Consider the following 16,705-nt stretch of genomic DNA (forward strand, 5'->3'; position numbering starts at 1 on the left):
TAACAGACTGCATTAGCAGCCTGAGCCACAGAGGCCCGTGCCCCTTGTTTTTTCTTTGAAATGTCTTCAAAGAAAAAACAAGAAAGTTCAGTTGCCTCCTGAAAAAACACCTTTGGGTCAACCACGACCTGGATAACTGAGAATCTCTGTAGACAAACGATCGAGCTCAAACTATCTTACTTCAGACACATTATGCAAAGACATACTTCCACCTTTTCCACCTGGAAAAGGTGGGAAAAAAGAGAAGTGCCAAGACTTACTTGCAAGGTGGGCATGAATTCATTACAGTGGCAATGAGTACACCATTGAAAAATGTGAAAGTCCAGATTAGAGATAGGTCTTCATGGAGAAAAATCTATGTGGTCACTAGGAGTTGAGAATGACTTGATTCATCATCATCATGTCATCAATATAGTTAAAAAGGCCAGATTTGAATAATAGCAAGATTACTTTGAGTTACCAGCAAATTGGTAGTGTGACCAATTTAAGATTCAAAGAACTGCACTTAACCGTTAAATTTAACCATGTTGTGCGGGCTCATTTTTTCATAGTTGGTTCCTGACTTCACTGAGTCTCTAATTTGCATAACATTTTCCCATTCAAAAATCTGACAATATAAAATTACTATAACAAAATGTGCTTTCTTTGACATTTGACACCTGACTAAATTCAGATATCGTAAGACTAACATCTGACAAAATTATCAGTGTAGATTCAGAACAGAGATTTGATTTTATGTAAGAAAAATTTTCCTGTTAGATGCCACTCTACAAGGCAAATTCAGACATGTACTGTTTTTAAGGGGGAAGTGTTACATAAAGATAATAATTAGAAACAATTTCAATCATCAGGTATAATGGGAGGAAACTGCAAAGCTTGCCTATGGTTTTATATATATAGTTTCCTAATATTGGGGTTTTTAAAAAAAATTATATCTTTTTCTTTTCTCTTTCCTTTATGTAATTACACACTTTCATCCTTGAAACAATGACAAAGTGGGTAATATCAATATTAATATCACATTCAGATTTTTATAGATTTCTAGTTATTTTCAGAACTTAATGCTATACATTTAATTAAGGAATGAAATAATGAATTTCAAAGTTTATGAAAATTGTAAACTCTATTAATTTATAGATATTTTAGTCTTTATCTACTATGTTTCTATCTTCTTTCTATATAATACTGTTCTTGCAATGTTCCAATAAACAATTATTATTAATGTAATAAAAAAAGTTCTCTTATCTGTTATAGGATACATATTGTTATAAAATACATATATAGAATACTGCTAGGTAAAGTAGAAAAATGTGGATTAGAGAGTATCACCACCAGATGGATTCGTAACTGGCTGACCAACCACACTCAACATGTAGTCCTCAATGGAACTACATCCACATGGAGGGAAGTATGCAGTGGAGTACCCCAAAGATCTGTTTTAGGCCCAGTACTCGTCAACATCTTCATCAATGATAGATGGGGAACTCATCAAATTTGCAGATGAAAACAAGCTGGCAGGAATAGCCAACACTCCAGAAGATAGGCTCAAGATACAGAAGGATCTTGACAGACTTGAACATTGGGCGCTAACTAACAAAATGAAATTCAACAGTGAAAAAAGTAAGGTTCTACATTTAGGCAAAAAAATAAAAAAGCACAGGTACCATATATGTGGTACCCTGCTCAATAGTAGTAACTGTGAGAGGGATCTTGGAGTCCCTGCGGCCAGGAGGATGTCTGGATTAGTAAATCGTCCAAATAGTACTGAATATGAATGGGTAAATCTCTGAAATATGCTGGCAGAGCTGCCATGATCTTGGTGAATACCCGTAAGGCCGATGCCAGGCCGAATGGGAGGCCGCATATTGGAAATGGTGCCCAGCATAACAAAACTTCAAGAATTGCCTTGACTTGGACGAATAGGGACATGGAGATATGCCTCTGTCAGGTCTACAGAAACCAAGAAGTCTTCCTCCTGGATTCCTTCCAGAATGGAATGAAGGAAGTGCATCTTGAATCTTCTGTAGACCAGATACCTGTTGAGTCCCTTAATGTTCAGAATTGCCGTACACACACACACTCGAGGGCTTTGTATGACAAAAAAAATTGAATAAAAGCCCTGCTCCCACTGGTCTGGGGGAACCGGCTGAATGGCCCGAATATCCAACAAATGGTGGATCACCAATTCCATGAGTTCCCTTCTTGCCGGGTCTTTGGAAATGGGACAGTGGAGGAAAAACCCCATCGCTGTTGGGGTAAATGTTGCCTCTGGAATGTGTTTGTGCCCCCTTAAGGGATGTCCTCTCTCAGTAGCTGTTACAGGAATCTTCGACATAGAATGAGCAGAAATTTCAGCTCTTCTAGTAGGCCTTAAAAGGCCGAGTTCCCTAAAAGGAACTCCAGGCCCTTTTTTGCAGCTGCGGAAAGTCTAGGGACTCTTGCTAATGGTACTGGCTTTTGTAGATCAGCTGTGAAGCGCGAAGATCCTGAAAGGCACGGGGCTTGATCTGGCAAAGTTGGCTCGAGCAGTGCTGCAGCCCAGGCCTCTCTCTGCCATCGCGGAGATACAAGATACAAGGGGCCGCGCAGATGGTAGTTGTGAGGCGCGTGGATCTGGTCCCTGAAAATCAGCTGTGAAGTGCAAACTGCAAGCAAAATAGCAGCCGGAACAGTGAGAAGGCCCCAGGCCCCTTTATGCTGCCATGGATCTTCAAGGGGCCACTCCTATGTCAGAGGCCTTTGTTCTGCCAATCAGCTGTGGGGCGCAAATAATTGAGTGTTCCGAAGCTCTTCAAACCTTTCAAACCGCTCTTCTATATATTGTCAAAAACACCAGGGAATTTTGAAAAGGCAAACTAGTTTCTCCTCAGAAGCTGAGGGAGCTGAAATGAGTGTCCTACAGAGCTGTGACTGAGTTGAAAAACTGGGAACCGTTTACCAGGGAGGCGTGTCCTCAGAATTTCAACTCAGTCAATCGAGCTATGAGACTAGAGCAACCCATCCTGGACTCTCCCATTGATACAATGGAGAAGTGAAATGCAGAATTGGTAGCAATGAAGTTCTTTCAAGAAAAATATCATACAATACAATGTTTTTGACTTTGATTCGGCAGTAAAGATGACATCTTTAATGCTGACGAGCGTGGACTGTTTTTTCAAGGCAATGCCTGACAGAGGAGCCTGGTGACAAAAGTAAGATGGAAAACTTTCCAAAACACATTTCACAGTTCTACTGTGTGCTAGCTTAACCAGAGAGAAGTTAAAATTTTGATGATTGGTAAATCGGCAAAGCTATCTCATTCAAGAACTTGCAGTCCAAAGACCTTCCTGTCACCTGGAAATCTAAAAAATCTACTTGGATGACTGGTGCCCTGTGTGAAAAGTGGGTAAGAGGTATTGACTGAGAAATGAAGAAGAAACGGTCCATTCTCCTTGTAGTGGATAATTGTCCTAGCCATCCCCAAGTGAATCATCTTACAAACATGAAAACTGAAATTTCACGACAAGAGGATGGAATCCTAGAAATCAGTTTATTGCAAGGCCACCAACACTGCACGCATTCTGATTTTCAACAGCAACCATCCATTGTCCCACAAAAAGAGTTGCATTGGAACACTATATGGCAGGGTGAGAATCCTCTGTAGTACCTAACATACCAAACAGGTAGAGAGCAGATGTGAACAATTCAAGCAGAATGGATACCCACAATTATTTATCACAAGATGTCTATGCAACACAATGGGGAGAGAAAGGAAGAGACAAGGTACAAGACCAACCACACGGCACAGCCTGCCATACATCAAAAACATTGCAGAAGCTGCAGAAAGCAGTTTCTGAGATCTGCAAGTGGGCGTCGCACACTGCCCAGAGGCTACTATAGAAGGACACATTATGCATTGTAAAGATCATTTGAAGGCGGGAGATACTTCCAATGTAATCAACGAATCCCCGTGACTATGTAGGACAGACGGAGAGGACGCTAACCACCAGACTGCAAGAACACAAGCGAGCAGTCAAAACAGGGTTCCTCACATTGCAATGAAAGGGAACACACATTCAACTTTGCAGCTACTAAGATTGTTGGACGAGCAAGCACAAACACAGCCAGGGGATTGAAGCCTGGGAAACAGGCCCCTTCTCGTCAGTCAACAGGAGAGCTGATTTACCACCAGGCCTATCCAGTACTTTGAAGGCGAGGACTGGGTAGCACAAGTAAATGGCAGCTAATGACTTAAAAGCCTGCCATCAACACATCCCAATCAACATTTTAAAAGCTACTTACTACAAGCCCAATAAATATCACAGAGAGAACAGCACATACTGTGCTAGAGAGAAGTTCTCTGCAGACAGGCTCCAGCACACATCCAAAAGCTCGGAAGACAAAACCTCTGATCCTGTATTACCATGGTTTACCTGTCTGCCATTCGTGTTTGTGATGTCTGTTCCTTCAAGAAAATGATTAAATTAGTTTATTGTATTTCTTCCCTACAATAACCCTTGTAGACTTGTAAACTCTATCCAAGTTAGGGATAGAATGACTGCATGGTCAGTATACAGTACAAGCTGCATCATCAGCAAAAGTGTAAGTTTGAACAGTCACTGTTTAACTTTAAATTCAGTGACCATTTAAACTTACAAGAGTGATGAATGAATGGTGCCGATAACAGGTCCTCATAGTTCTGGCTGTTGCATGCCCTCGTGGTCATGATTGCAACCTAGGCACTTGGTGACCAGCTCATAATTGTGATGTTACGGCATATTATAATCATTTGATTGCCATTTGTATTTTAGTGTAATACTTGATTTGGAAAAAAGGATCGTTTCATGAAGTCATAATACTGTAATCAAAGGAATTCAAGAGCATTGTGATTTTTTTAATTGTCATATTTGCCTAAAATATTTTAATAGAGTTTACCAAATGGGTGGTTGACTATGAAGTGCGCTACAAAATTTTACATACAAATTCAAAAAGCCTTACGTGAAATAAGGTAGTTATTTAGAAATATTCAAGAGTTTAAATTTCCTTAACATTAGTTTTGGAGTGTCTTCAAATTCATTATGACACCACTACAATCAATGCTGCTAAATGATGCATAGACTGACGAAAATCAATTCCAAGAACTACTTCTAAAAAATAACTTTTATTAAAATATAGTTTAACCAGTATTTAAAAGCAAGGTTAATTCTATCACTCATTCAGTGTGTGACAGATCCTCCAGAAGCAAGCCCTATAAGCAAATTTTGAATTCATTCCTTTTATCAGCCAAATCATTGTTATCTTGGTTGAGATGAAAGCCTTCAACTTCCATTCACAAAAATCCACTGGTGCTAGCATAGTTTGTATCTTTATAGTAATTCTAGAAAACAGATAAATGTTTAGAGGATTATAGACTTAGAAGAGATCACAAGGATCAACTAGTTCAATCCTTGCAATGTACAGGAAAAAACATCTTTTATTAATTGAATACAATAACAACAAAACCAAAACACTAGATTATTAAGAAAGAAAAGCTTCTGCAATATGTAGTAAATTTAGTTAAACTATCTTTAAAAAATGTACAGTATCATTTTCTCCAAGGGGAAAACACATGAAAAGCTGCTTATTTGTTTTTTTTAAAAAAAGTTTTAAAAAGGTCAATGGATTTTTGTGAACACTTTTGGTTAACCCGAGTATATGAAAAGGGACGTTGGTCTTACCTGGATGACTTCAGAAAGGAAAAAGCTAAATCCTGAGACCAAATATTTCTTCTTCCATAAGAGATATATTTTCTCAATAATATTTAGCTATCTTACTGCTTCCATTTAGCCACTCTTGACCAAACCCTAATTCTATATCAAAAAAAACTAAAATGCCCTGTTTAATTCTCTCTTGTGTTCAAAACCTTTAAGTATCAAACCAAGGAATGTAAATGCAGATTATGCTATCATACAGCTTAGATCATCATTCAAGCAGCTTAACTATGATCTTCAACAATAATTTAGAAGAATTGCATAATAATTTATGCAAACTGACCATAATCATTCAGAAACAGATAGTTGTATGGATGCTTAACTTACTTACAGGGTAACAGACAATTTCAACTTTGTTAAGATGTGGGAAATGCATCAATTGAAGAACTCTTTAAACAGATTAAAGACATTTTCAACAAGCACTTCAAGTAGTATAAATTTATTGCCACTTAACTGTCAATTTTATAGGTCCTAGCAGATATAAAATAAAAAGCAGGTATCAATAATAATTACGATATTGAAAGTTTTATCTATTATTAATTTTTAAAAAAATTAGCTTTCTTGTATATGAATTTTAATGGTTGATACAATCTGGTAACATTGATATTTGTGACATACAGTTAATAAAATTTAAATTAGAGCAAAAATTTGAATTAAGGCTACAGAAACATACTGTAATTTAAAATAAAGGCCGTATATATCAAAAATTTAATAATTATTGGAAATAAGATGTAAGTTCACAAGTCTTCAAAATGTTATTTTTTAAGATTTATCTTTTCAACTTGTTGTTTAGGGAAGGACATAAACTATATCACTATTCTGCATTTAAGAATCTTAATTTCAGTCCGCTCTTGGACTAGGGAATTGAGTGACTTTTGACCAGCCAATTTCTTTCACTCCAATTTACATTACAGAGTGGGGCGGGAAACTGAAGAAGGCAGTGTTATAAACTGTTCTAAGGACCTATCTTTATGTCAAAGATCAACTGAAAGATTTAAAAAAGACAATACAAATGCATCTTCTCATCTAAGTTGAAATTCATTGTTCAACTTCATTACAAATGATAAAAAAATCTTCATATGCATTTTTCCAGACCATTCATAAATAGTTTTTCCTTTGTTTACTGTATTTTTCTGGAGTATAAGACGCTCTGGACTATAAGATGCATCTATCTTTTTTTAGTGAGGAAAACAAGAAAAAGAAATCTGTCCCTGCCTCCTAGCAATTTTGCCTTGTAGCAGCAAACAGCAAATAGCCTGCTTTACTTTCATTTTCGTTTTCACCATAGCTTGATTAGCACAAGAAAAAAAAATCTGCTCCCAGCAATTTACCTCCTTGCAGCAAGCAGCAGAGGCCCACGCAGCAATAGGCAATGGCAATCCTGCAGCCTGAAACAGCTGAGAGTCGGGAGGCTGATCGAAGGAACAATCAAATTGTGCTAATTAGACTGTGCTGAAGCTGAAATGGGCTGTTTCTTCTTGCTGCAAGGAGGTAAATTGCTGGGAGGCAGAGACCAAAGGGTGGGCTCCAATGGTGGGCGGGGCTACATTCAGCACGTAAGATGCACCCAAATTTTCACTCTCTTTTAGGGGGGAAAAAGGTGCATCTTATACTCTGAAAAATACGGTACTTATTTCCACCTAAAAAACACTCCCAAAAGTGAACTATTCATCCTAGCAGGATGGCTCAGAATCTATGCTGCCCTCTTCAGTGTTTTGTCCAATTCTGCATCTTTCTTAAGTACAATAATCAGAATTACACTCGGAATTCCAGGAATACTACCCCCAAAATTTTTCTAAGTGTATGATGATTTTTCCAGTTCAGTTTAATTCATCTTCTTATTTCCAATACAATTGGAAATCAGAAATGCATTGTAAATGTTCTTATAAAGCAAACCACCCTAATCCCAAAATCATTTTTTATAATGATGTGTATAACTTTTGTATAAATTATTAGTTTAGGCCCCATCAGATGCAGGGTTTAGCGCGCACACACATACACAGAGAGAGACAGAGACAGAGACAGAGAGAGAGAGAGAGATGAAAAATACTATATTTGCTTATACTGAAACTTTGCCATTTTAATTTTCATTCTCCCAACATAAACTTTTGAAAGAATCCATTGTTCCTTTTAACCATTCTAAATTATTTGGTATCACCAAAGACAAGATAACCCTTTAGAACTTAAGATATTAAAATTCTTCATGTGACCAAAGTGAATAGACCTCCACTGTGAGGACTTTTAGTAGTTCCACATTTATAGTTGTTTGTCAATTTATTTATTTATTTATCATTTATTTTTTACATTATCCTAGATATAATTCTGAAATGACAACAGCTATTGTCTGATACTACTATTATGCCATTCATGTCTTATGGACAATTCCTATTGACAAACTATAAAAAACCTGTATTTATCATATATCCCCTGAGTTCATTTTACAACGACACATTCTATACAAAGGAGAGTCAAGGATATAGTTTGAGCTACACTCCTAATCTGGGCTACATTAAAATATATATTATACATGTTTTACACTATTTCCAAATACAAAGTTTTCAAAAGTAGAAATATAATTATAGTCCTTGCATTTGAAAGCAGAAAAAAAGTCATACTATTAGAATTATAAATACTAGAATACAATGCCTAAAATAATAAATTTCAGCATTAACAATTTAAATTCTGATTTTTCTTAAAAGAAATTATTACGATCATTTTAGACCTCTTAAATCAGGGCTATCAAACTTACAACGGGCAGGCCAGATGAGTCACGCTCTGGCTATGCCCATACCCGGTTTAGCAAAGGGGAAAAAAGTCCCGATACGTCATGTGAGACCATGATGACACGAGTTTGACACCTCTGCCTTAAATTCTCAAACATAAACCTTTCAGAATTCCCTATTATCTAGCCGTTGCATGAATGTTTCCTTTTTTTATTCCAAAATGTTAGAATTTACTATCAAGTACCTATAATAAATCACAATATGATTCAGATATATTGATATTTAGCTTCATGGGTCAATTTCAGGAATTGCAACTGTATAAATTATACAGTTTATAAAATAAAGTGCATGTTTACAACCAACTTTTTAAAGTCTTATAAAAAGGTAAAATACCCATAAAAGTTGCTTATTTTTACAACTTTTTAAATCAGAAAAATTACAGCCCAACTTACTTTTTCGGGGAGGAACTTATCAACCTTTGGAAGACCTGGAACATGACACAAAAACTGGAGTTAGAAAGAAGAAGCTCCTTGCCTGTTAGGAGAATTCTTCCTTAGCCACCCTGCCCAAGCAAATAACTGCTGGGAATACTGGAAACTTTAGTCACCAAATACACAGGACGCTCCATTCAACAAATGAAGACAATGTATTTGGTTGCTTTGCTTATCTTTCACTAATTAAAACATTCCCCAAAGCGGGAAACACTACAGATAATTGATTAGACAATGGCACTCTGGAAGAACTCTTATTTACAGGAAAGCAACCTCCGTTTCTCATGCAGGCGATCCTGTCCAGTCACAGGTTGAATTGGGCAGAAAATATAATATGGGTATCTGGTCAGCTACAGTTGTGTCATGATTAGAAATTAGATTAAACTAAGAATGTTAATAGTAAAATTAGAATTAAAATATTAAATTTGAAAGAGCAGAGACTGAGTAAAGTCATCAAATTTGTAAAGCATACACCGTTGTCAAGTATTTTCAAGGAAAACACATTTTTCTAAATATAATCCTCAAAAGTGCAAATTTAACTCCCTGTATAATTATCATAGAGGAAGCTAATTATTTCTTGAATGTTAACACTGTATGCCACTTCTCAAAGAATTTGTTTCAATATTTTATTCACACAACAGCTCAGCAGTCTGAACAAGACCAATCAACAAACTTCATAAATAAGCAGAGCCTCAAACTCAAATCTTCCTTTCACACCACTATTGGCTTTCACCCCAGAGTTGACACACAGGTATCAGAATGTATGGATTCAAGATTTTATTCAATACTTTATTTTGAGAAGAACAATACTGAAAATGCAGCAGCTATGTTCCAATGAAAACTGTCACAAAGTAGAATCTATGTAGTAGATTTACAATCCTAATAGATGTTTTTTAAAACATTTGCACAACAAACATATCCCCCTTTTTAGAATAACAAAGAAGAACATAAAATCAAACTAATTTTCAAATACAGTGGAAAAATAAAAATAGAATAACATTTCACCTGTACTTTGCAATTCATGCTTTGGAAGGAATCTAATGGTGAAAAAAGAAGCCGTATTCAATTCAAATATGAAAGAGTCACACTTTTATTCTCTCATCAATAAAGAAGTTGTTTTCTTTAATTCAATCCATTGTTATATAATTACTACAATTTACGCACTTTTAAACTTAACAATACTGAAGGGTATATAATAAAAAAACAAAACCATACAAATAAAAACTAAACTTTCTATATGTTTATTGAGCTTTCTAAGCAGTCAAGAACAAACAAGTCAAGGGATTTCAAAGTTCTAAATCAGACCGGCAAAACTTCTAGAGGGGAAAGGCCTATATTGATAAGTTAAACATCATTATGAGCTCATAAAGAAATACCTGGTGCACCAATCAGTTATTTAATAGCTAGAAAAATGTTGATAGCACAGGAAGTGGTAGTGAGGGTTACAAGTGCTCATCACTGGGTTTTTCAGCACGCCTGCACCCATAATGCAATGCATGTGCGACACACACACCTGCTTCCCACGCCCCTCCCCGCAGCCCATTTTTGGTCCCAGGAGGCTGCAAGGAGGCCTGCTAGGCCCAAAATGGGCCATGGGTGGGAGCGCTGCACCCCCGTGCTCCCCCACCCCCGTTCATGATCCCACCGGGCATGCGCATACGTCTCCCGCATGCATCCCACCACTACACATGCGCGGCAGAGACTCGAAAAGCAGATAGCTGGTGCATGCGCATGCAGGGTGGAGCTGAGCAGGGTGACGACTCGCATGCCCTCAGAGAGGACTCTGCGTGCCACCCATAGCATGCATGCCTTAGGTTTGCCATCACAGGCCTAAGACATTACAGCATGGCTATTGTGGCCAGGCTATATTCATTTAAGAAAGGGCATAACAGACGAATGACCAGAACTGAATTAAGTTAATCGCTGTGGCTATCTATCTAGGCTCCAGAAATAAAACTATACCAAGGAGTATCAACAAACGACAATCTTGTTCCTTGAAGTACATTTTCATTCAGAACATTCAATTCTACCAACTCCCAAATCTGGAACCACTCACTTTATCACTTCATTTTATGAAATTTCAGTTTCTGTTTTCCAATCACCATCTAGCCTTCTGATCCCTTTACCACATTACCTGATTAAATTAATTAATGTCACAAAATTAATGAATTCCCTTGGAGAAAATCCTATCTTTAAATCAGGTCTAAATTCTCTTCATGGCCAAAAGTATGATCAATTAGAGATGAAACATAATCTACAACAAATATTGAACTTCTAAATTTTAAAATATGCCGGGAATTAATGTTAAAGAACTGTGACCAATTTACAAAAGTAGTTTGTAAAATTGCTAAGTGTGATGACACAGGATTACTTTTAACTACAGTTAATAGTTGATATAGCTTCTCTCTCTCTCTCTCTCCCCCTCTCCCTCTCCCTCTCCCTCTCTCTCTCTCTCTCTCTATATATATATATATATATATATGTTTTCTGAGGTTTTTGCGGGTGTTTGTATGTAGGTCTTTGGTTATTTGGGTTTTCTCCCGCGTAAAATTGGAAGTGTCTTGGCGATGTTTCGACGAAGTCTCATTCGTCATCTTCAGGCTTCAGCTTCGTGCTTCTGGGAGCAATGTGTGATTGCAGCTGTTTCTTCCTTTTTAACTGCTAGTGGGGGTTTGAACTGATTGGGTGGGAGCTTGGCTGTGCTCTGATTGGATGGAGGTTTTTTGTGCTCTGATTGGCTGGGGGTGTGTCCTGTTTGGGTGGGGGCTTGGTTGTGCTCAGATTTGTCTGAGTTGCAGGGGGATTTGAGCTGGTGAACTGCATTGCTGTTGTTTGGCTTTGTGTTCGTGGTCATGCTACATCTTCGTAGTGGGTGTCAGTCTGCTGCATATATGGATTGGAGGGGTTTGAAATGGCTAATGTTGCAGCTGCGGTCTGGCTTCTGGTCCTTGGTCGTGCTTCCTGATCAGTGTGGGTTGGGTCTGCTTTCTGAATGGATGTGTGGTGGTGACATCCTGTGTGGACCTCTTGAGTGTGAGTTTGGTGTCATTCCTCGTGTTAAGGACTCGTTTGTCAATAAGGGCAGGTTTCCAAATGGCTGGTAGGCAGGAGGTATCATCTCGTTTGTTCATGCTGTGTGGGCGTTTTTCTATCTCGATGGCTTCTCTGATTATTCTGTTGTTAAAGTGTTCAGTTTTGGCGATAGTTCTGGTCTTTTTAAAGTCAATATCGTGTCCTGTGGCTTTAAGGTGTTGGACCAGGGAAGAAGTTGGTTCCTCTTTTTTGACTGAGTTCTTGTGTTCTTCAATGCGTGCACTTATTCTTCTGTTGGTTTGTCCGATGTATGTGGTGGGGCTGGCGGTGCATGGGATTTCATATACTCCTTGATTTTCTAACTCAATTTTGTCTTTGGGGTTTCTTAGGATGGTGGATATTTTTTGGTTTGTGCAGAATGCTGTCTTGATGTTATGTTTGTGGAGGATCTTGCTGATTCTGTCTATGGTGCCTTTTATATATGGGAGGAGGGCTGTGCCGTTTTCTTGCTCTCTGTCTTGGGTTTTAGCGGGGGGTTCTTTTTGGATTAGTTTGGTAATCTTATTTCTCTGGAATCCATTGGATGTTAGTACGTTTGTGAGAGTGTGTAGTTCGGTTTTTAGGTGTTGTTCGTCAGCTAAGCGTTTTGTTCTAGAGATGAGTGTCTTGGCTACGGAGTTAATCTGTGCTGGGTGGTGGTGTGAGAGTGCATGCAGATTTATTTATATATATATATAAATCAACTTTAGATACTAGTTGATATATACTCACGTTTATATTAATGTTTGTTCAAATCTGCCTATTTTAAAGCTTTATTACGGAGGCATTCTTAGATATGCAGTATCAGGAAAAGTACATAAGTTGCGTCCCTTCTTAGACCGGGATGCCCTATGCACGGTCACCCATGCCCTTGTTACCTCCCGTCTGGACTACTGTAACGCTCTCTACATGGGGCTCCCCTTGAAGAGCACCCGGAGGCTTCAGCTGGTCCAGAATGTAGCCGCGCGGGTGATAAAGGGAGCAAATCGAGGCTCCCATATAACACCACTCCTGCGCAGGCTGCACTGGCTTCCGGTGATCTTCCGGGTGCAATTCAAGGTACTGGTTACTTTAGAAGCTTTTTTTCTGCCCTAACGAAACGCAAGTGAAGCAATCTCTGTGCTTTGCCTGCTTTTCTCATTGCTGCACCCTCTCAGATGTGCTTTAGAAGCTGTTTTTTATCCCCAAACAGGAGATAAAAAGCGTGCGCGCACGCTCAAAACCAGCAAACTGATGTGCTGAAGCTGACCAGACTAAGGATGATAGCCAGATGAATACCTGATCGGCAGATTTTTTTCCTCCTATTTTCCTTCCCAAAAACTAAACTGCGTCTTATACTCCGGTGCGTCTTATACTCCGAAAAATATGGTGCTTTCCATTTGAACACAGCATAAGCAATTAGTTGTTTGAACTTCCAAAACAATATGTATTGATACTTTCATGTATTGATACTTATTATTCCCTCTAATTGCAAACTCATATGATTTGGTGATATCAAATATGGAATCAAAACAAAACTAGAGAAACGAGGACAGAACAAATATACTTGGACAAATACCGAAGCAAGCAGAATCGTAAAATGTTTTATATCCAAAAGGACACTATACCATGTCAAAAAAGTTTTACAAATTGCATATATTTAATAGTTTCCAGAACCACACAATGTTTAGTAATACTTGGAAAAAAGAAAGAAAATATCAACTGAGAGGTGAAGAATGAAGTCAACTGTTTACATAATTTACAATCAACTGGTTGGCTGGCAGAATCCTGAACATAATTCTGCAAGTAGATAAAGATACATTCAACATTTTGCTGTAGGTTTCATTTGTTAAATGACTCCTTGGCACGGGAATTAGATACAATAGTTCACTTTTTTCATGCTACTATAATCAGTACTTGGGCTCAAATGCTAAGCCATACTTTTCTTTTAGCTCAGTGCAATTTATGAATCTGAGTGAAAAATCCAATGCAGCTGGCAAACTAGTGGCCTATAATTTAATGTTGTGCTAACCTAAATATTACATCTTGTTCAACAAGCTATGTGTATTACAGATACTAATATCAATTTATCCTACAGTATGCCTACCAAGGATAATATTTCCTAAATCAACTAAAAAGTTTACACCTCAACATTTACAAAGAAAATTTGGTAGAATTAATACAATCTAAGATCTGAGTGAAAAATAGATTTCTAAATATAACTTGATGGTTGCTGTTTAAGAATCATAGTCTTTAGTGTGGTAGTATTTTAAACAACTAACATGATTGTCATTTTCTCTATGATTGCCTGTGTAGTCAAGAACATTTAGATAGAGGCACTCAAATAAAACTCTGTTTTCTTTTAATTTGACAAAAATTAAAAGGAATTCTATCCAAAAATTCCAAGATGGGTGTTGACAATGAAAGCCTTGGTCTACCCTAACTTAATTGACCTGAATAAAATAGTAACATACAAGGAACTGTTAGACAGATTAGGAAATTTGAAATCTAGACAAAAATTATTAGAAGAAGGAATCAAAATTGACTGGTGGCCCTATTTACAAATTCAAAGAAAATACAAAAAGACTTAGAAGTATATTGATTCCAAACTGACCAACAGGAAATGGATAAGATGTTAACTAGGACTGAAGAGAAAATAATTACCAAAATATATAAATGCCTCCTCCTCCTTTTTCGTTTTCTCCTGGAGGAAAAAACGGAGAAGGAAACAATGATAATTTGGGCAAAATTTTTGGGTATAGTATTGAATTAGAGGATTGGGAAAAATTATGGGGAACAAATTATAAGATGACATTGTCAGCCGCCTACAAAGAAAATACTTACAAAATGTTTTATAGGTGGCATTTACCCCTGGCCAGATTGGCCAAGATATCCTCAAAAAATACACCAAATTGCTGGAAATGCAACTATCAACATGGGACATACTTCCACATGTGGTGGACATGTCCCAAAGCAAAAGCATACTGGTTAAAAATCCAAAATTGGATAGAGGAAATGACAGGGGGGGAAATTGCCATGAAACCTGAATTATTTTTATTGGGAATTATCGAACAGAAGATTAGAAAAGAAATTTACTATCTCATATTGTATATAATTACAGCTGCCAGAATTTCATTTGCACAAAATTGGAAGCAAAAATTTGCTCCATCAAACTTGATAATTAAAAAGATGCTAGAATGCACAGAAGCAGATAAATTAACAATGGAATTAAAAGACCGAGAGGAAACAGTATGTTACAAAACAGGGAATAGATGGTATAACTAGCTGGAGAAAGAATCTAAAATTAATGTATAAATGTATAAATATAAGAGAAAATATTATAGAGGAATAAAATAGATAATGTGTAATAGATAGCTATAAAGTGTAATGAATATAGAAATTAGTTAGCAATATATAAAATGTATATGTATATAGTTTGGTTAAAAGGTTAAATGGATGTTATCAAAGATGCCGGTATCGGAAAGATGCAAAAATGTAACAATGATTTTAATGATGTAAATGCTGAATAAAAACTATTTTAAAAAACACCAAAAAAATCCTGTTTTCCTTCCAAGTAAACATTTCAAAAAGAAAAAAATAACTGTAACATCTACATAAAGCACATTTTGGATATATATTAAAATATTAACAGTGATAAAAGGATACAGAGTGCAAAACCCAAATTATGGATCAATAATAAACAATGATCCGTATTTAAAATATTGGCAAATTTATCTACAATTAGAATTAAAAAATACTGTTTGCACGTTTTATCTTTATATCTTTATCCAAACCAACTAAAATCAACTGATGACACACATTAATTAAAAGTTTAACACAGCTAATTATTCAGTCTAGATTTGAAGAATTACATCAGCACAATTACACTTTAAACGTAATATATCTACAACTGAGATCAGTTTAGTTACAAATGACTATGTGTACTATGTCAAAGCAAACATTTTCCATTTAAGACCAAAAATGAAACTAAATTAGTTGATTGCTGAAGAATTGATTAGCTACATGAGCAAAATTTTAATTAATGAAATTTATAGATTTTTGTTTTAAGGAAACAAACTATACTTTATTTCCCTGATATGAATGAAGTTTCTTTTAATATTTCTTTGATTTTTATCCTGCTTTTATTTTTGGCCCACATAAAGTCACCTAGCTAGTTTTCATGACTAAGGGAAGATTGGAATTTAGGATCTCTTTGGTCACTAAATCACACTGACTCTCAATTTTTAATAAAATTGCAACTTTACATGCAGTTTCAATTGTTCTCAATGATTAAAATCAAGCAAGACTATCCAGAACTGATTTTAAATAGTTGTATCATTCTACTAAAATTCATCAGAATTTAATTTAATTCAGAGGTATAACAATATCTTTCTGATAATTTTATTATAGTTAGTAACAATGTTTAAGATACAACAACATATAATTTTAGAAAAAAATCCTTCTAATGCGAGTTTGTATGAAAAACAAATTCCAACTTTATATCGGTTTCTAAGGAATTTTTCTTTCTATATTCCTTCTATATTAAGCCAACAGAATTTGTGTTTGTATTTTTTATTTGTATTTTTAGTTTTCTTCCTTTGCATGTTTCTTTCTTTTATAAATACTTATAAAATTCATATAACTAAACATCCTGCTCATGCACATACTTGGAATGAAATATCCCCATCTCCAAAATGGTCTTTTATGGAAC

The 16,705-nt window shown here is 36.4% G+C and overlaps 1 protein-coding gene across 7 annotated transcripts in view; it reads right to left on the bottom strand.

Annotated features, from left to right (window-relative positions):
* Nucleotides 1-16,705, bottom strand: part of QKI (QKI, KH domain containing RNA binding) — a 135,954-nt gene that overhangs the window by 41,391 nt on the left and 77,858 nt on the right. The window lies entirely within an intron of this gene.

The sequence above is a fragment of the Ahaetulla prasina genome, chromosome 1 (assembly GCF_028640845.1).
Source record: "Ahaetulla prasina isolate Xishuangbanna chromosome 1, ASM2864084v1, whole genome shotgun sequence".
Classification (NCBI taxonomy): Eukaryota; Metazoa; Chordata; class Lepidosauria; order Squamata; family Colubridae; genus Ahaetulla; species Ahaetulla prasina.